Consider the following 21,697-nt stretch of genomic DNA (forward strand, 5'->3'; position numbering starts at 1 on the left):
CACAGACTTAAGGAAGTAAAACCCCAAGTAACCTCTAGAATGGAATTCTAAGGAGCATGTTTAAACTGCTATTGATTTGAGCTAGTGGCTTGTGGCTGTTTTTCATGCAATCCTTTTTTTAATCAGGAACTTAATTTTATTCTGTGTACCTCTGTGCATAGTGCAAAAGATCTCAAGTGATCCTAGGGCTCTTTAAGCAGAAAAGCTGTCAGTTTTTCTTTGTATTAAGTAGAAGAAATGGTTTGAGGAAAGATACATAAGACAAAGCTGCACAGCAAAAGCACATGTGTATTAGTCTGTTCTCACATGCTAATAAAGACGTACCCAAGACAGGGTAATTTATAAAGGGAAGAGGTTTAATTGACTCACAGTTCCACATGGCTGAGGATACCTCACAATCATGATGGAAGGCGAATAAAGAGCAAAGTCATGTCTTACATGGCAGCAGGCAAAGCAGCATGTGCAGGGGAACTCGCCTTTATAAAACCATCAGATCTTGTGACTTACTATCATGAAAACAGCTTGAGAAAGACCCAACCCCATGATTCAATTACCTCCCACTGTGTCCCTCCCAAGCCACGTGGAAATTATGGGACCTACAATTCAAGATGAGATTTGGGTGGGGACACAGTCAAGCCATATCACCATGTGAACATCTGAAATGCAAGTGCCATTGTAGAAAACTGACAGCATTACCTTGAAGAAATGAATTCTGCTATGAACTTATTTTGTAATAACATATTATTTTTTTCTTACAAAGGTTACGATTAATATGTGAAAAACATGGATATTTCTGTAATGTGACTCAACTGCAGCTAGTGCCTATTTTATTTTTTTTTCCTTTTTTTCCTTTTTCAGGAGTGATTAAAATGGAGAAATCTCTTTTCAACCTGCCACCACTACAAAATTTTGTAGGCCATTTGTTTTTCCACTCTGTCATCTGGAATGAGTGGCAAAATACAAAACATCTATAGGAGTCAACAAGGTCATGTTAGTAAGGAAAGTGACTGGTGGAGAGGTAAGCTCTCTTTATATGAGAAGTGTGCTAAGAAGGGAAGGGATAAATGTTAATATGGTGTGTGTGTATGTGTAAGAGATAGAGAGGGAAATTACCTAGAAGTGGAAAATATTCTGCTAAAAGAATGCATTAATCATTGAACTTCAGATGTTTCCTGCCTTGTGGGAAAATGATGTTTCCTGATCTATTGAAAGTTTTAAAGAAGCTAGAAATATAGATTTTAACTTAAAACTCATACTAATTTTTGAATATTGATAACAAATTCGCTTTCTCTAAAATACTCTGACAGAGAATGGGATTCCTTCATATTCTGTTGTTCCATAGTATAATACTTTGGACAAAGCTCTAGTTCCCCTACTTTGTCCTCTTTTAGGAGTGATTACCACATTACATTGAAAGCTTTTATGTATAAATCAATATCTTGATTATAAAACGTCTTAAGGATGGCATTGTACATTATTTAATTCTGCATCATTGAAAACCAACATAAAATACAGCACAAAATGTTTCTAATGAAAGCATTAAAAATGATACTTGAAGATTATTTCAAAGTTAGATGACTTGTACAGCTTAATTTAAATCCCCAAAGACCAAGAAATGGCCTTCAGTTGAAAGTGTCCAGGGATAGCAAATCATATGAGGTAAACCTTCATTTCTTCATAACCCTTGTTGGCAACATAACATTTATTGGTCAACTGGTCCAATAAATTATTCTGGAAAAAACTGTATAAACACATTCTCATTTCAAACAGATTCAAAGAAAAAGATTTATTAATGCTGATACATCAAAGTCTCTCTTTTGCTTCCTTACTCCCAACCCGTCTTTCAAGGACAACCATGATTCATATTTAGACATGTACATCTCGGCTTTTTCTTCTACACATTCATGGACATGTATGTATGTATCACATTTATACAATACCCAAATGAATCCTTTTATGTATTGTTCTGAAATTGGCTTTTTAATGCCACTTAAAGTGTTGGATTGCTTTCTTTTCCAGTATGTATCTTCTTTTTGGAGATTGCACAGTATCTAATATGCCAATATATTTAGAAAATAATTGCATAGTGATAGATATTCAAGATGTCCTGACAATTCCTCTTACAAATAAACTTGCAATAACAAACATTACACATGACATTTATGCACATATGAACATGTGTATGTGATAAATTTCTAGATATGTGTTTTTAAGAAGTAAATTCTTAAAAATACTAATTCATTAAATATTACATTTATTTTACTAGTACCAATTAGTATCCCTTTTAAATATTTTTAAAGTTAATATTTATAAGTAAATTAGAATATCAGTTTTCTTGCATTCTTATCAACACAGACATTTTCAGTGCTTAAAATTTTTTCCAGCTTAATGAATGAGAACTGATAATTCATTATTGATTTATGTTTCTCTGGATGTTAGTGATTTTAGGTACTATTTTACATTTTTATTTGAAATATCTATTTTTCTTTTTATCAATTACCTGTTGATATTTGTCTAATTATCTGTGGGCTGTCTTATTTTTATTAGCTTTTGATAAATTATACATCTTAATCCATAATTTCATTTTTATTGGCATTTTCAAGCTTTATTGAAGTACAACTGAGAAATAAAAATTATATATATTAAAGTGTACAGATATGTTATTTTAATGTGTGTATACATTGTGAGATGATTGTAACAATAAAGCAAATTAACATTTCCCTTCACCACACATAATTACCTTTTATGCGTGTGTGATGAGAAAACTTAATATCTTATCTTAAGTGATACTTAAGATCTCTCTCTTAACAAATTTCAAATATCCAATAAATTATTAACTATAGTCACTATGCTGTACATTAGGTTTCCAGAACTTACTCAACTTATAACCAAAAGTTTGTAGGCTTTGACCATTTCTTCTTTTGCCCTAGTCTTTGACACCTAGTAACTACCACTCTATTTCTATGAAGTCCATGTTTTTAGTTTCTATATACAAGTGAGATAATGTAATAAATGTCTCTGTGTCTGGTTTACTTCAGTTAGAATAATGTCCTCCAGGTTTATTCATGTTGTCATAAATGACAGGATTTCCTACTTTTAAAGGTTGTATAATATTCCATTGTGTATATATATATACACAAACTTTCTTTAGCCATTTGTCTATCTACAGATGCTTAGGTTATTTCCTTACCTTAGCTGTTGTGAATAATGCTGCAATGAACACAAGAGTGGCCTGAGCCACTGTGCCTGGTCAATAGTTCTTTTTAATTTTTAGAGGAACCTCCATACCATTTTGCACAATGACTGTACAAATTTACATTCCCACCACAAGTATTTAAGGGTTACCTTTTCTCCTGGTCAAAACTTGTCATCTTTGAACTTTCTGATACAAGCCATTCTAACAGGTGTGAGGAGACAATCTAATTGTAGTTATAATTTGCATTTTCCTGATAATTAGTGATGTTAAGCACCTTCATGTATACCGGTGGGCATTGTATATGTCTTTTATGGAAAAATGTCTATTCAGGTCTTTGATCATATTTTAATGATTACTTGTTTTTTATGCTATTGAATTACATGAATTCCTAACATAGATTGAAACCTTCTATCAGACATATAGTTTTTAAATATTTGATTTCATTCTGTAGGTTTCCTTTTTATTTCATTGATTGTCTACTCTGATATGCAGAAACATTTTAGCTTAATATAGTATCCCACTTGTTTACTTTTGCTTTTGTTGTCTGTGCTGTGTCATACCAAAACAAACAAACAAACAAAAAACCCATCATTGCCAAGACTAATGTCAAGGAGATTTTCCCCTATGCTTTCTTTAAGGAGTTTTATGGTTTCAGGTTCTCTTTGAAGAGTTTCTCCTCTTTAACCTCCTTGGTTAGATTTATGCCAACTATTTTACCTTTTTGATCCCGTTGTAATTGTTTTTCTAATTATTTTTCAGACCATTTGTTATTAATGTATAGAAACACTGTGAATTTCACATGTAAGTATTGTGTCCTGCAACTTTAGTGAATCTGTTTGATTGTAACAATTTTTTTGAAGTTTTTTAGGTTCTATACATATAAAATCATGTCATCTGCAAACAGAGATAATTGTACTTCTTCCTTTCCAATTTGGATGTGTTTATTTATGTTTCTTGCTTAACAGCTCTGTCTAGAACTTCCAGTGCTGTGTTGAATAGAAATGGTGAGAGTGGACATCCTTGCCTTTCTCCTCATCTTAGAGAAAAACCTTTCAGATCTTTACCATTGAATATGACATTTCCTGTGAGGTTGTCATATATTACCTTTATTGTGTTGAAGCTCATTTTTTCTACTCCTAATTTGTTGAGATATTTTATTATGAAAGATGTCGAATTTTGTCAAATGTTTTTTCTGCATCTATTGAGATGATCATATGATTTTCATCCTTTATTCTACTAATGTAATATACCATATTTATTAATTTATATATTTTGAACCATAGTATCCCAGGAACAAATGCCACTTGTTCATGGTGAGTGATCCTTTTAATGTGCTGTTGAATTTCTTTTGCTTGTCCACTTGACCATAGAACAACATGAGTTTGAACTGTGTGGATCTACTTATACGTAGATTTTCTTCTCCCTCTGCCCTCACCACCACCCCTGACTCTTTCTTTTCCTCTTTCATCCAATCAATGTTAAGACAATGAGGATGAAGATTTTTGTGATGATTTACTTTCACTTAATAGTAAACATGTTTTCTCTTTCTTAGATTTTCTTAATAATGCTTTACTCTAGCTTACTTTATTATAAGAATACAGTATTTAATATAAATATAATATACATAATATGTGTTAATTGACCTGTTATTGGTAAGACTTCTGATCAAGAGTCAGCTATTAATAGTTAACTTTTAGGGAAGTCAAAAGTTATACATAAATTTTCTACTGTGAGGGATATCAGCGCTCCTGACTCTTTCATTGCTTAATAGTCAGCTGTATTTTGTTGAAAGTTTTGCATACATTTTCTTACAGGGCCCTTGTATGACTTTGGTGTTAAGGTAATGCTGGCCTTATAAAATAATTGTGAAAGTGTTCTTTCCTCTTCAATTTTTTGGAAGCATTTGAGAAAGATTTGTATTAATTTTTTTTGAATGTTCAGTTGTATTCATCAGGTTCTAAGATTTTCTATGTTGGGAAGTTTTAATATTATTATTACTGATACAATTTTTTTATTATCCATCAATTAAGAATTGACATTACTTCACAATTTAGTCTTGATAGGTTGTATATATCTAGGAATTTATCCATTTATTCTAGGTTATCCAATTTGTTGGTGCATTATTCTTCATAGTGGTCTCTTATGATCCTTTGTATTCCTGTGGAATCAGTTGTAATGTCTCCTCCATTTCTGATTTTGTCTATTCAGTCTTCTCTCATTTTTCTTTGTCATTCTACTTAAAGGTTTGTCAATTTTATCATTTTTAAAAAACAGTTCTTTAGTTGATCTTTTCAATTGATTTTCTACTTTTTATTTCTTTATTCCTGCTCTGAATTTTTCATTTACTTTATTGTACTAACTTTGTGTTTTGTTTGTTCTTTTTCAAGTTGCTTGAAATACAAAGTTAGGTTGTATATTTTAGATTTTTTTTTTCCTTTTTGTAGGCATTTATCAGTTTACTTTCCTTTTAGAACTGCTTTTCTAACCTCCTATAAGTTTCAGTATATTGTTTCCATTTTCATTTGTCCGAAGATTTTTTAAAGTCCCATTTCATTTTATTTTGATCTATTGTTTATTTAGGAGCATGCTATTTAGTTTCTGTTCATATGTGAAATTTCTAGTATTTATTTATTTTTCAATAATAGATTTCTGGAGTCATATAATTGTGTGACTGGAAATGATGCTGGAAATGATTTCGATCTTTCTAAATTTGTTAAGTATTGTTTTGTGTCCCAACATATGATCTCTCCTGGATAATGTTTCATGTGTACTGGAGGAGAATGTATATTCTGCTGCTATTGGATAAAATGTTATAGACATGTCTTTTAGGTTCATTTGGTCTAACATGTAGTTCAATTCCAATGTTTTCTGATTGATTTGTCTGATCTATCAATTGCTGAAAGCACGGTATTGAAGTTTCCTACCAATATTATATTGTTGTTTATTTCTCCCATCAGATTAGATAATATCTGGTTTACATATATAGGTGCTCTGATGCTGGATGCATATATATATTTAAATTTTTCTATCATCTTGATGAATTGACTCTTTTATCATTACATAATGACCTTATTCTTTGTCCCTTGTCATAGTTTTTGATTTAAAGGATATTTTCTCTGATATAAGTATAGGTACCCCTGCTCTCTTTTGGTTTTCATTTGCATGAATTATTTGTTTATATCACTTCACTTTCAGTCTATATATGTTTTTAAAGCTGAAATTAGTGAGGTTTTTAATTGGCCTAATTTCAATATTGTTTTGTCTCAAGGAATAGGGATGCCTGAAAAGAGGAAGAGACATGAGGATTGGCCATTTGGTGGACCAGTCAGAACACAAACCACAGTTATCAATTCAGTTTGTCATTTTATCATGGTTCATGGGACCCTGAAACAATTACAATAATAATGTCAAAGATCACTGATCACAGAGCACCATGAAAGATATAATAATGAAGAAGAGTTTGAAATATTGTGAGAATTGTCATCACGTGACACAGAGACAAGAAGTGAACACATGCTTTTGCAAAAATGGTACTGATAGTCTTGCTCAATGCAGGATTGCCACAAACCTTCCATTTTTTATTGTAAAGTGCAATAAGATGAGATATGCCTGTAATTATTGAGAAATAATTATGAAGAGATTATCTCCTAATGAATTGGTAAATTTTAATTATTTTCAATAGTTTAATTAATTTTTATTTTAAATTTCTCTCGTTAATTTATTGAGAGAAAATAGAAATATATTCTGTATTAAACTTTTAAGTGTTCAAATCATGTTGTTAGGGTAAAAAAGTAAATTCAGTTCTGGAGCACTTCGCTTTCAGGTAAATTATATAAATAGCTATACAAATTAGGATTAATGGAAAAAAATTCCAGAGAGGAGAGAATCATTCAGGGGTGAACTGAGGATCCCGGAAGTTTTTATTCTGGCAGTATGTACTAATTTTTAGTGTAGGTTACAGCCTGAGAACTGTGACTCATTCTAGGAAGAGGAATCTTCCTAGAGAAAGAGCAACCAGCAGATCTTTCACAAGTTATACAAAGCTAGAATGAGAAACATCAAGAGTGGGGAGATCCCCTATATTGCTGTGCACCCACTTAAAAATTACTTTGTTGTGATTGGCCCGGTGCGGGAGGGAGCGAAGCAGCGCAGGCATCGAGCGAGATGCAGCACCGAGGCTTCCTCCTTCTCACCCTCCTCGCCCTGCTGGCGCTCACTTCTGCAGTGGCCAAACAGAAAGACAAGGTGAAGAAGGGCGGCCCGTAGAGTGAGTGTGCGGAGTGGGCCTGGGGGCCCTGCACCCCCAGCAGCAAGGATTGAGGCGTGGGTTTCCGCGAGGGCACCTGCGGGGCCCAGACCCAGCGCATCCGGTGCAGGGTGCCCTGCAATTGGAAGAAGGAGTTTGGAGTCGACTGCAAGTACAAGTTTGAGAACTGGGGTGCGTGTGACGGGGGCACAGGCACCAAAGTCCGCCAAGGCACCGTGAAGAAGGCGCGCTACAATGCCCAGTGCCAGGAGACTATCTGCATCACCAAGCCCTGCACCCCCAAGACCAAAACCAAGGCCAAAGCCAAGAAAAGGAAGGGAAAGGACTAGAGGCCAAGCCTGGATGCCAAGGAGCCCCTGGTGTTACATGGGGCCTGGCCCACGCCCTCCCTCTTCCAGGCCCGAGATATGACCCACCAGTGCCTTCTGTCTGCTCGTTAGCTTTAATCAATCATTCCTTGCCTTGTCCCTGTCACTTCCCAGCCCCACCGCTAAGTGCCCAAAGTGGGGAGGGACAAGGGATTCTGGGAAGCTTTAGCTCCCCCCAAAGCAATGTGAGTCCCAGAACCCGCTTTTGTTCTTCCCCACAATTCCATTACTAAGAAACACATCAAATAAACTGACTTTTTTTTCGCTCCCCCCACCCCCCCAAAAAATTACCTTGTTGTAAGGCTGGAAACTTTGAACGTCAGAGTAAATTTTGTAGGAGTGTCCTGGTGGTTATTTAAAAAAAAAAAGTTTTTTCATGGAGAATAGGCCAGCTAGTGGGTGAAACTCAGGTTTGGCTCTGGCAGAAAGCTTCATGCTCTAGAAAGCAGAGCAAACCAGAGGTAAGATGACTTTACTGAAATCATAATCGAATTTGGATTGAGGTCAACACCCTCACATTTTCTCTGCCTAACAGAAATAGGAATTAACCCTATTACACAATCTGGAGTATCTATGGTTATTTTTACACAATCCAAACACAAAACTTGCAAAATACCAAGACTATATGACCAATAATAATTTTTAAGAAATTGATATTTGAACAAGAACTTGGATGTTGGCATGAACAGAACTGGACTTTAGGATAATTATGATAACTATATTAATGAAATAGTTTAAAAAAGGAATAAAGACATAAAATAATGAAAATTTTCAAGTAAAAATTGGGACCTGTAGAAACAAATTAAGTGGACATTTTAAACTAAATAAAAAAATCTGGGCTGGGCGCGGTGGCTCAAGCCTGTAATCCCAGCACTTTGGGAGGCCGAGACGGGTGGATCACGAGGTCAGGAGATCGAGACCATCCTGGCTAACACAGTGAAACCCCGTCTCTACTAAAAATACAAAAACTAGCCGGGCGAGGTGGTGGGCGCCTGTAGTCCCAGCTACTCGGGAGGCTGAGGCAGGAGAATGGCGTAAACCCGGGAGGCCGAGCTTGCAGTGAGCTGAGATCTGGCCACTGCACTCCAGTCCGGGCGACAGAGCGAGACTCCGCCTCAAAAAAAAAAAAAAAAAAAAAAAAAAAAATCTGAAACTAAGAACTGCAATGGATGAATCCAATAGCATGTTAGCTAGGGAAGACTTAGTGAATTAAAAAACAGATAAATAAAAAATGCAAAACTGATGCTCAGAGAGAAAAATTCAGGGAAAATTAGTGAGAGACATGTGGAACAAACTCAATAAGTCTGGTAGTTGTATAAATCTATTCTCACAGGGGGAAAAGAGAGAGAATTTGGCAAAGGAAACAGTGAAGAGGTAATGACTGAAAATTTTCCAAAATTGATGGATGACATTAATCCAGACTCAAGAAGTTCAACAAAGTCCAAGCAATATATATAAAAGTTACAGGGTAGGAATCCAAAGAGAAAATCTTAGTACAAGCCAAGTGAAAAAGACAAATTACTTTCAAAGAAGCAGCAAGACTGAAACTAAACATGAAAATAATAAAAGCTAGAAAATAAGAACATGGCCTTTTGAAAAGTGCTAAAACAATGTAACTTAGAATTCTATATCCAGTGGAAAAATATTTTGTATATAAAAAGCCAAAAGAAAAATGTTTTTAGAGAAAAAAATCAATTAAATATGTTTTCAAAAAAATCTGTTAGAAAGGAGGCTGAAAATCAATATTTACACATCCATCTCAAGAAATTAGCGAAAAACTAACTCAAATCTCAAACATACACAATCTATAAAAATATTAATTTAATTCATAAGTACCTACAAACTGATCAATAAAAAAAGAAAGAAAAAACAGTTGTCAGAATTAGGAATACAAAATAAATCATCACTAATATCATTCAAGCATCAAAGAAATTAATATTATTAACAACCTAATGCCAATTAATTTAGAAAATTGTATGAAATGGACATGTTTGGGGGAAAATCTATAGCCTAAATTGACAGAAAAAGAAATTGAAAATCTTAATAATCTCATATCTATGAAAGAACTTAATCATTCCCAGAAAGAAAACTCCAGATCCATATAACCTTATCAGTGAGCTCTTCCAAATATTTAAGGGAATAATACCACTATTAAACAAACTCATTCAGAGTAGAAAGAAAAAGAGATAACACTTTCCAACATGTATTTTATAAGACCCAGGAAAACCCAATAAGAAAACTTCACAAAACATTAAAGGAAAGGAAAATCACAGACTAATTTCTTTTAGTCACATAAATGCAACAATCCTAAACCCAATCCTAGAAAATCAAATCCAGCAACATATAAATAGGATAATATATCACGAAAAGTGTGGTTTATTCCAGGAATATAAGATGGGTTTAACATTTGGAAAAATGCATACATATGTTCTCCAAAAGATGTGCACATGAATATTCATAGCAACAGTATTCATAAAGCCAACCTCAAAACTACGCAACGGCCTATTAACAGTTGAATGGATAAATAAATTGTGGTATAGTCACACAATGCAATACTATGTAGCAATGAGAATGAACAAAATATAGCTACCCACAAACATAGTATTGAGGGAAACAAGCCGGAATGAAAAAAGTAACTATTTAATATGCAATTTGCGTAGAGTACAAAAATTAGCATCCATGATGTTAAAAGTTTGGCTAATGGCTTCCCTGGGGTGGAATTAAGATCATGATTAGAAGGGGGTATGAAGGGCTTCTATATGTTGCTGTATGGGTGTGTTCCATTTGTAAAATGAATCAAGCTGCACACTGAGGCTATATGCACTTTTCTGTATATGCATTCACATCAAACCAAATTAAGGAATGAGTGTGTTCTAAATTGGAAAGCTGGCTCATATGATAATGCCTCATTTCAGCAGTGTATATCTAAAAAAAAATTTAGTTTCCTCCACTGTCCCTGCCAGCCATCGTGTTTGTTATTTTAGTGACAATGCTCAACAGAACAGGGGGTGTGGGATGAGAGTGTAGTATTTGAAGTAAAGGACACTATGTTCACGATTCATTTACCTAATCTAAATAGCTAAAGTACTGCCTTTATCTTTCACAAATGATTATAAGCTTACATTTTATGCAGGTAGAATTATTTGCTATAGGATGAAGCAGAAGTTATCCATTGATCAAAAGTAAGAAAATAAAAAAATATGGCTGGGGAAAAAATCGTCTCTAACAAATCCATCAGAGAAGTAGTTTAACTTTGAACACCATCATTTACAGAATCAATCTTGTAATTTTCTCTTTTGGCAGATTTTCAAAGTTTTCAAAATATAGCTGATTCTATAAATTAAGTCCCACAGCTGTGGTGCTGAGTGAATTTTCTAATTTCCTACTAGGAGAGTCAATCTGCATAATTACTTTCTGAAACAATGGTGTGTATTTCCCCTGTTAATATCTGCTTAAAAGGGAATATTCTTTGATCTGCGACTTATGAGGGAAAAAGATAATGAAGTTAAATATAGTCAATTCAAATGGACACATATTTAAAAGCATCTAAAGTATGCTGAGTCCAAGCGCTAGAGATATGGTAATGTTAATAGTGGCTACCAATTTCTAAATAAATAAATTAAAGCAAAGAATAATAATTGAAATAATAATTTAAATTGAAATAATGATTTAAGTACAGAATGTGCAGGTGGAAAAGAAGCAAGGATTTATGCTCATAGTGTAAAGTGGGAAGCATGAGACCCACCAGGAAATGCATTAATATACATTTCTCTGCCAGAAAAAATAAGCATAGCCCTTCTAAAACAAATGGCATTTTGAAAAGTATTATGATTTTTATGGAAAAGTAAAAATGATAGTATTGACCAATGAAGTTGGTAGTTGGGAATAGATTGTGAGAACAATTTGGCTTTTAAGTGTTATCTTTAGGCAACAGGTACCTAAGTAAGAGTTTCAAGGGCAGAGCAATAATTAGATTTGTCTTTTAGTAAGGTAAGTATGGCAATAAAGTAAAAAACAGGTCTGATATGGTGAGGAGCTGATCAATAAGAATGGCAGTGGAGTTATAGAGAGCACTCAAAATGCACACTAAGGTTAAACGTCAAGTGAAATTTGAATGTCACGTTTTCCATTGTCTTCTTATTTGTGTGTGTGTGTTTGTTGTTTTAATTAGTTTTAATGGCCTGTAAGTTATGGAATCCTAATTTTAGATCTGTGAGTAAAAAAATCTGGAAATCATTTCAGTATAGCTATGATATTCTCTATAAACAAAGCATTTCGATCACTGGTGTATTTGATGTGTTTTGTAACCATCCACACGAGGACTCTGTCCACACCCACAGATCATTATGGGTGTACATTCCTGAGCTTCCCAAAGCATTGATCCCTCACTTTGCATTTCACAATAATGGAAGACATAAATATGCCTTGAAAAGCACTCACCATTACTCTCTTGGCTCATTACCCTTATCCACTGGACAGTAAAAGTAATCTATCAAAATCATATGTAAAATCACTGCTTCCCTCTTACACTAGACATTTTAATGCACTTATATAACATCATTTAACTGGAAATAATAGAACTCACTGCCTTCTAAGATAGAACAGCTGAAACAAATGTAACTTAAAATAAGAGTACATTAGTTATGCTTCTGTCTTAGACTATGTTGTCAGTATCCAATAAACTAGCACAAAAAAATGGTGACATGTTTGAGAGTCAGTACGCAACTTGAAGGACTGAACTAACTGGCAGGACCTACATCCTTTAACATATCAGAAGACTTTTTGTCTTACTAATTAGAAGTAACTTTGAGTTCTTCCACAAATTGGCCAAGCTAGACCTACTCTAATGTTTATATTATTATTCTCTCTATGAGCTTAAGTTATTAAGGTCTGGTCATTGATTTATTAAACTTCATGGGAGCAGTTTTGTCACAGTGGAGTAGAATATCATGCTGGGGTACGAAAATCGGAATTTCATAACAGTCTATCCAGGACTGTGGTTAAGTCGTGGGCTTTTCTGATCCTGAGGCTTGCCATTTACATATGTCTTTCCCACTTCTGAACCATTTTTAACCAGGAATTTCTGCAAGGGGTAATGTGGTTATTAATAAGATGTTTTGAGATTTTTTAAAATAAAAGCTTTAGTATGTGAAACACTATTGTTTACTTAAATCAGAGAGACAAGGAAAAGGTTCTAATTTAAGAAATTACCACCAAATAATACCAAGAAAGCTTCAAAGAGCAAACATCTAGAAAACAATATTAGTGCAGCATATTTCTATTTCCATTTTTATTCTTGCTTTTGTATAGGCAGCAGTAAAAAGCTAGCTCTAGCAAGAGTAGCCTCCCTTAGAAATTATCACTTTTGCAAAACAAGAAAATTTCATCTAGATAATTAAGAAAGTCATCAGAGAGTTGGGTTTTGGTAATGATAAACATTAAACATTGAAGACTAATTTCTTTGGTCCATTTTGTATTTTTTTCACAGAATTACAGCAAAAAATGCTGTATTTTTCCAATTCTCATTGAAATCTTTCCTACAAAGATAACCTCCTTTCAAGTCACTCTAGAGATATTAGCTTAATTGCCTCAAATAATTGAGCTGTTTCGCATATACAGATAGCATATTATTATTTGGCTATGATGTAGCTTCCATTCTTTGTAGAAAAAAATTATTACATTATTATAATCTAACTGTAAAAGATTAGATAAATTAGTGCTAGATCCAAATGTTAAAATCAAGGTCCTATTAATACTTTCTAGATCAAATATTAGTTAGCCTGCTAGATATTAATTACTTTTCAGATGCTTAATATATCTAGAAATTCATGACACTGTTTGCTTTTCCTCTCTGCTCTGCCACTTTATCCACTATTGTATTTACTATCACTGACAATGGAGTTTGGTAAGCTGTGCATTCCTTATGCCACTCTGTTGGATTGGCTGTTTAGTTTCTTTTTTAAAATGCAAGAAAACTGAAAGCACAGAAAAATATAACATCAAATTGACCCCTGCCTAGTAACATGCTATGCAGTTGAGTTATATTCTAGAATTGCTGCCTGTACTCAAATTCTTTTGACTGACAAATTGTCAAAGAAGAGATAACACACTGCCTACACTATTGATTTTATTCACCATAATTTTTGCCTTAACATCCCAAATGCCCAACACATTATGAATCATTATTGAGCCTAATACTGATCAATATGCCATGGGCAAAAGTTCAAAAATAATATCATTGGTGACACAGTGATGATGATGATGATGATGATGATGATGATAATGATGACTATGAAGGTCAGCCTATGTTATGAAAAGGGCTTTCTGCAAGGAATCAGTGTAGTTACCAAGTGTTTCTAGAAACTGAGCATACACCAAAAAATTTAGCAAGTTACCAAAGAAAAAAATCTGGGGTAGAAATGGTATAAATTGCAGTACAATTTATGTAATGAATTATAAGTTAAATATTAATTTTTTGGTACATAATTTAGCTCTTTGCAGCTGCTCCTACCTTTTTAAGTGTCCTCCAGGTACCTGCAAGTAGCACTACTTCAGAAATGGAATGAAGTAGGGTTCTTTTGTTTTGATTTCCCGTCACAATAGCTTTCATCTGCCATCAACAACATGGGCCTACAGATGAAAAGATGGCAGTACCTGGAAGCCAGTTGATGATATATTTTTGAACCTTGAATAAGCTACTTATTTTGAAGAGCTGCTGCCAGTATCTCTTCCCACCACCGAGCTGTGATGAGCATTCTGTAGCTGTGCTTAGGATAATACAGTTGTGGACATGTCTGCCTGGGTGTTTGGATGATGAGATCACAGGCCTCTGTGCAACCTGAGTAGGAGATCTAGAAGCAGTCCTGCCTTGGTCAGTGTTAAACACACATTAATGGTTAGAATTTTTAAGGAGAAAGAAGAAAATAGGAAGAAAGGAAAAAATGAGGAAAGAGGGAGGGGGAGGAAAGAAGGAAGGATGGAGGAAAGGAAGGATAGAAACAAGGAAGGAAGAAAGAAGGAAGGGAGGAAAGAAGGAAGGGAGAGAGGGAGGGAGGGAGGGAAGGAGAGAGGGACATTACCTCACTGTATATTATTTTCCTGATTAAAGTAAATTCAGATGGTCATTCCAAAGCAGTGTAGCTCAGTAGAAATACAATGCAAACCACATATGTAATTGATTTTTTTCTACTAGTCATATTTAAAAAGTAAAAAAAGAAGTGGGTGGGTGAAATATTTTAATAATATATTTTAGTTAACCCAACATATTACTTCAATATGTAATCAGTAAAAACACACTATTCATGAGATATTTTACGTTTCTGCGCTACATCTTTGATCTGATATGTATTTTATACTTGGGGCACATTTCAATTCAGGCTAATCATATTTCAAGTGCTTAAGTGCCACCTGTGGCCAGTGACTACTTAATATATTGGACAGTGCAGCTCTAGAACATCTTGCAAGATCAGGCTGAAGCTGATTTCCAGCTGAGACCACATCATCGCTTGGCTCCTACCCCTGTCTTATCCTTCTTTTCTCACGCATTTATTCCCAAATATATCATTTGTACAGGAATCTTTATCTCAGACTTTCCTTCTAAGGAAATTCACCTAAGCAAATGCTTAATACAATTTAGCATTTCTCATTTAATAATGAATCAGACAGGTTTCTTCTTGATATTACCTCCTCCTTACCATGCCTCCTGTCTCTTTTACCCTCAATGTCTACCTATTTCTCCATATCCCAACTGATTTGAAAAATAAATATTCTGTAGAAACTTGTGGAGCCAGCAGCAGTAACTTCTTAGTATCTACTGACACTTTAACCACTTGGTGTGGTAACAAACTACAAAAACTCCTGATTTGGGGTTTGTTTTTTAATCTGGGGACTAATATGTGTGCAAAGTGTTTGCAGCACTTCTATGGAGTGGGCTTTCCCTGTTCTTAGTTTCCCAAAATAGGACCCCAGCATGAGAGAGAAATGCATTCAGGTAAAATGTCAAAACAAAAGCCATTTTCAAAAGATGTGTCCAAAAAAAGAGAGAGAGAGTTTGACAATTGCCAGTAAGATGTATTGAATATTTTTGTTTGTTTCTTTTTAATATATTTCATTCAAATTCTATTTAAAAACAGCAAGCATTTGGTCTCTCTTATCTTTTGGGAGTAATTTTTTAAGACCTTTACAAGGTACTGTTCTTTTTATGTACCCCAAGCATAGTGATGGATGGATTGCTAACTATTCTCAAGATGGCAGAAAATTGGCTATCAAGGACCAATGTTATGCATCCTCAGGCAGCACTGACTCTGGAAAAACATTGAAGTTGTCTCTGTGTGAAGTAGCTATGATGCAGTTTTGCTTTATTGTACTTTTTTGCTTGCTTTTCGTCTGTTTATTTTTCTCAGTTTGAGCAGAAGCACAGAATTCTGCTGACTGGCAAGTTGGTAAGGGCATTAATTGCATTTTAACATCAGTTCCATTCAAAAAAGATTCAAAGTAGAGAGAAAAGAAAATCTTTCAATAATCTGTGAATTAAACTCCAAATAGTTTTGCAATTTGTTCCAATCCATTCTCATTCATGGTGGATCTCAAGTGACCTTTTCTAGGAAATTCTTTAAACTTGTTCACAATAAGAGAGAAGAAAGTTGGTGAATGCAAGTTGGTCTGTTTCATCAGTTAGGACAGTCAATCAATAGAGGATAAAGATGAAAATATAAAAAGGAAAAAAGAAACTGTATTAAAGCAAGCCAAATTGTTAAGTGAGAGGTAGAATATTGTTATGAATGAGTACTGGAATTAGAAGGGTTGGGTCATAGGTACCGGAATTAGAAGGGTTGGGTCATAGGTACCGGAATTAGAAGGGTTGGGTCATAGGTACCGGAATTAGAAGGGTTGGGTCATAGGTACCGGAATTAGAAGGGTTGGGTCATAGGTACTGGAATTAGAAGGGTTGGGTCATAGGTACTGGAATTAGAAGGGTTGGGTCATAGGCACTGGAATTAGAAGGGTTGGGTCATAGTTATAATATCTGATCTTGGGTCAAACACTGCATCTCTTAAAAAGCCACAGCTTTTCTCTTTCAGTGGGGTGATTGGATTAAATGGTTGTTAAGCTTCCCATCAGTACTGTACTATGGTTCTATGGTTCCAAGTAGCTTATATAAAGACACTTTAAATTGTGCTGCTTGCTTTATGCTGATGATAAGTATATCTCTGGGTCAATGGTTATGGTGGAAAGAGTTTTGGGGGCAGATACATTTAAGTTTAAATTCTACACCTACCATTTAACTACTACTAGTTCATCTGAGAAACATAGATAATAATACCTACTTCTCAGAGTTTTGTGGATGTCCTTGAAGAATGTCTGGAACAAAATAGCTTGGACAAAAAAAAATCTTCCCTTTCTTTTCAGCTATTGGGAGGACATCTTTCTGACATATCTTACCTGTATTCTAGAAAAATAGCCCTTAACTGGAAACTGAATTTTCTGTAGGCATATGCAATGCATCTGGATAGAAGAGGGGAGACTGGACATTGTTATACTCCTGGGAAACAACTTCTGGTGCTCCAGGGGAAACCCACACCCTATTAAAGGTCAGCCTACAAGGCCAAACGAACACAAGGGGACCATATTGCTGTTCAACTAAATAGCAGAGAAATACAAATAAATGCTTCCTGAGAATCAGTATATAACAAAAAAGACCCAGAGAAATAACGCAGAACGTTGCATAGGAGAGGCAGGAGAGAGAAGGGGAAACTGACTTATGGATCTGTCTGATTCTACCGCAGGCATCTTGGCAGTTTTTCATGTGGGATCAGGACACAAGTGACTTTCATCAAGGTTGAAACTGGCAGAAGAAAAAGCTTGGGACTTATCCATATTGAAACTGCAAAAATAATACTCCTTTACAGTTCTCATAATGTAAAATAAAGTCACTGCCACTGTGGTCCATCTCCCCTTGCAATTTTCTAGTAGATAAAAAGCACATTAGGTTGTGATGGTTAAGCTATTTGCATGATTTTTCCATATGCTTGAAGGTATTTCATACGTCAAATTATCATTCTATCTAATATTTTCTGTTTAATGTTTTCATTAACATGACTTTTGATTTCAGCAATTTGCATATGCATATTGTCTCATTATCGTAATATAATACTATTTGGAAAGACTGATTCCTAAATAGATGATGTGAATACAATTACCCTGATGAGGTCTTGCTTAAATTATCAGAAAATTTTCAAAATGTGTTTATATTCTGGTTTATATAAATTAATCATTCAAATAAGAATTAAGGATTTATCATTATATTCTGGTTCATATTAATTAATCATTAAAACAAGAATTAAGGATTTATCAGAGAGGTTGTATGGGTTCTTAAATTGGTTTTCTTTTTTTCCTTTTACACATGTATCCCAGATCTTGCTCTGTTAACTGTGTGTTATGTCTAGACTACCAATGCACTGTCAGAGAAGAGAGTATAGCAAAAGAGGCCTGGTATTTAGAAGAATTACTTTAAGGTAGAAAAAGGTAGAGTATGTTATTTGTTTTTAAGAAAAGTATATTTTTACAAAACATATAAATATTATATGTATTTTCATTATTTTTAGTGAAAGTTAGTGATAAGCACTTCACTTTACATATGAGTCTTAGACCAGATAACTTATATATGTTTTAAACTGCTTGAGTAACAACCATCAATGATGACCAAAGAAACATAGATTAGCCATCATCTCATATAATAATTTATTCAAGTATCCACTCATTCAGGAAGACATTTACTGATCACATGCTTCATGCCAGGCATAGAGCCAGAAGGCAGGTATGTAATGATAGTGATGACATAGCCCATCCCTTCAGATACTCTCCCCTAGCTTAGCAGGACAGACAAAAAATGAGCAATTATCATTGACTTTGCATGGCTCAGAGTTGATGAGCAAGTCTCCTGCTAAGTCACTGTGCTCTCCTAGTCATAATTAATATGCCTTGTTCCCCTACCAAATACATACGATATTTAGGCCTTAACATGCATTATGTTCAGAAAGATATGAATATGTTGCATTCTAATTGAGATTTGTGTCTTGTGTAAGTTGTATCCCACCAAGTGCTGCTTCTGTTCTATAAAAATACTACATAAATTTAAAGAAAGAAATGGGTAAAGAGAGAGTGCAAGGCAAGAGGGAGAATTATTCTACCATTATATATAGTTTGAGTATATAGAGCTTGGAGTCAGAAACATTGTTTATTGAATTCCCTGTCATCAATTTCTAATCATGTGACCTTGAAAAAAGCATTGAACCTTTCAGAAACTCATTTTCTTATTCACACTATGAGGATGAGCATACCTGTACTGTAGGGTGTCTGTAAGCATTGGAGAGGTGTTATATGCGTGAATTCTGGCAGAGTATATACTATTGCGATACAACAGATGCAGGAGTCTTACATAGAAAGTGTACAATTCAGCATGTGTATCGGCATTTGACTGCTTCAATTCTAAAACTGAGTTAGGATCCCAGTCTCTCTCCCCTTGAAAAGCATACTTGGACCTCTATGTCTATGCAAATGCTATTGAGATGTCAAAAGCCAGCTTTAGCTCCATTCCCTCACAGAAGATATCCTTTCATATCCCAGTACTCCTTGAGCTCCTCTTTTCTGAAAACCCCAAAATCAGCAGCACATCATTGTAAGAGGAATAAATCCATGCCCAGGGAGTTTAGGGTGATGAATGTAACAGAAGAAACAGGAGCTCTACTCCTGATGATTATTTGCTCAGAGTGAAGTTATTAACCACTTTGAGCTTTAGTGAGTTTGTTTTTTATCTCTGAGTTTCTGGATTTCTCTGTGTCAGGGACAGAGATCCCTGTAAGGATTCAATTAACAACTGGAAGTCTAGCACAGAATCGGCCCCATAGCATGGATTCCACAAATCCTTGTTTCCTTTGTGTTTCCTCCTTTCCTTGTTTCCTTCCATAGAGCTCCTGTGATGAAATTACCATAAACCGGGTGGCTTACAACCACAGAAATCTTATTCTGATACAGTTTGGGTGCCTGGAAGTCCGAAATCAAGGGGTCAGCAGGTTTGGTTCCTTCAGGAAGTTCTGAGGGGGAACTTTTCCCATGCCTCTCTCCTAGCTTCCAGTTACCAGCAAACCTTGCCTTTTTTTGGTTTATAGCTTACTCATTCCAATCTCTGCCTCTGTGTCACATGACAATCTCCCTTGGGTACATGTGTGTACTCTCTCTGTCTAAATCTTTCTCCCAATTCTCTTATAGATACACACATTTTTGAATTCAGGGCGTATCTTAATCAAGTATGACCTCATTTTAACTTAACTAATTATATCTGCAAAGATTTTATTTCCAAATAAGGGTGCATGGACATTCCTCATGGACATGACTTTGATGTGAAGGGGGCACTATTCAACCCACTTTCTTTCTACTTTTGTATTTCCTCATAGCATGACATGATGTTGAACACATCACAAGTGTAAACAGGTAGAACTTAAGTTAATAAGTCAGAGCCTTCCTGAGAAATCCTTGCCTTCATAGTCAAAGACTACATATATTAAGCCTTAAATATACTGTCTGAAAAATTCAACCCTATTGTTCACAAAAAAGAATGAACTATTAGCATAGTAAGGGTGAAAGCATATTTCAAGATCCATTCCCTGGTTACTATTAGTAACAACTAAGTAACAGCATGAATGCAAGAGCCAGGAACATTTTCTGTTTAAAGTGCTTATGAACACCAGAGTTTTTCTTATACTGTGAAAGTGTTTTTAAAATTTAGAACTGTATCCACATGCATGCAGTAATGATTTTTAAAAATTAATTAGATTTATTTATACTCATGTCTCAATACCTACACTTTAGTGATGTTTGCCCATGATTTTGGTGGTATCCTTTCAAAAGATGAAAGGTGTGAATTAGAGGACTGAGTTAACTAACTTAATCATGTCTTCTCGGCCGGGCGCGGTGGCTCAAGCCTGTAATCCCAGCACTTTGGGAGGCCGAGACAGGCGGATCACGAGGTCAGGAGATCGAGACCATCCTGGCTAACACAGTGAAACCCCGTCTCTACTAAAAATACAAAAACTAGCCGGGCGAGGTGGCGGGCGCCTGTAGTCCCAGCTACTCGGGAGGCTGAAGTAGGAGAATGGCGTAAACCCGGGAGGCGGAGCTTGCAGTGAGCTGAGATCTGGCCACTGCACTCCAGTCCGGGCGACAGAGCGAGACTCCGCCTCAAAAAAAAAAAAAAAAAAAAAATCATGTCTTCTCTATCAAAAATAATGGGTCCATCTAAACATTTATTTTACCATTATCTGTGAAAGTGTAGGAGTGTTTGAACGTCTAAGCTTCTTTGAGAATTGCATTGACACACTTTTGGCAAAATGGTCTTTGCACAAGCTGCTTGAGTCCCTCTCACATTTACCTTCCAAACCACTACCACTATACCTTAACATTGTAGTAGAAAATTCTAATATCAATGCTTAAAATAATATGTACAGATAATAAACAATGTATTGTGACTGAAAGTTTATTATTAAATAAGGGCTTTAACCTTTAAACGTTAGCAAAAAAAAAAAAAAAAATTCCATGAGTGCTTTTCAAATAGGATTATTAGAACCATCTTTGAGGACTTCTGATAGAGTACAAGGTTTTACTGCTGGGATGAAACTTATATGATTTTGGTATGCCAAGCAAAATATTTCACGTTTCTAATTTGACATTTGCCTGCCTATCGCCACCTACTAAAGCTCTCATAATTATTCCTGCCTGAAAACGAATAGACCTTGACTATTCTTTAAAAATATCAGGCTCTCTGACTTTATACTTTTCCACATACTGAGTTTTCAAACTAGAATGTTTCTC

The 21,697-nt window shown here is 35.0% G+C and overlaps 1 long non-coding RNA gene and 1 pseudogene across 1 annotated transcript in view; one reads left to right on the forward strand and one right to left on the reverse strand.

Moving 5' to 3' along the window:
• LOC117084340 overlaps positions 1–21,697 on the reverse strand; it is a 520,722-nt gene that overhangs the window by 447,509 nt on the left and 51,516 nt on the right. The window lies entirely within an intron of this gene.
• LOC117084339 lies at positions 7,323–8,091 on the forward strand (annotated as a pseudogene).

Source organism: Trachypithecus francoisi, unplaced genomic scaffold (genome assembly GCF_009764315.1).
Source record: "Trachypithecus francoisi isolate TF-2019V2 unplaced genomic scaffold, Tfra_2.0 Lachesis_group0, whole genome shotgun sequence".
Lineage (NCBI taxonomy): Eukaryota > Metazoa > Chordata > Mammalia > Primates > Cercopithecidae > Trachypithecus > Trachypithecus francoisi.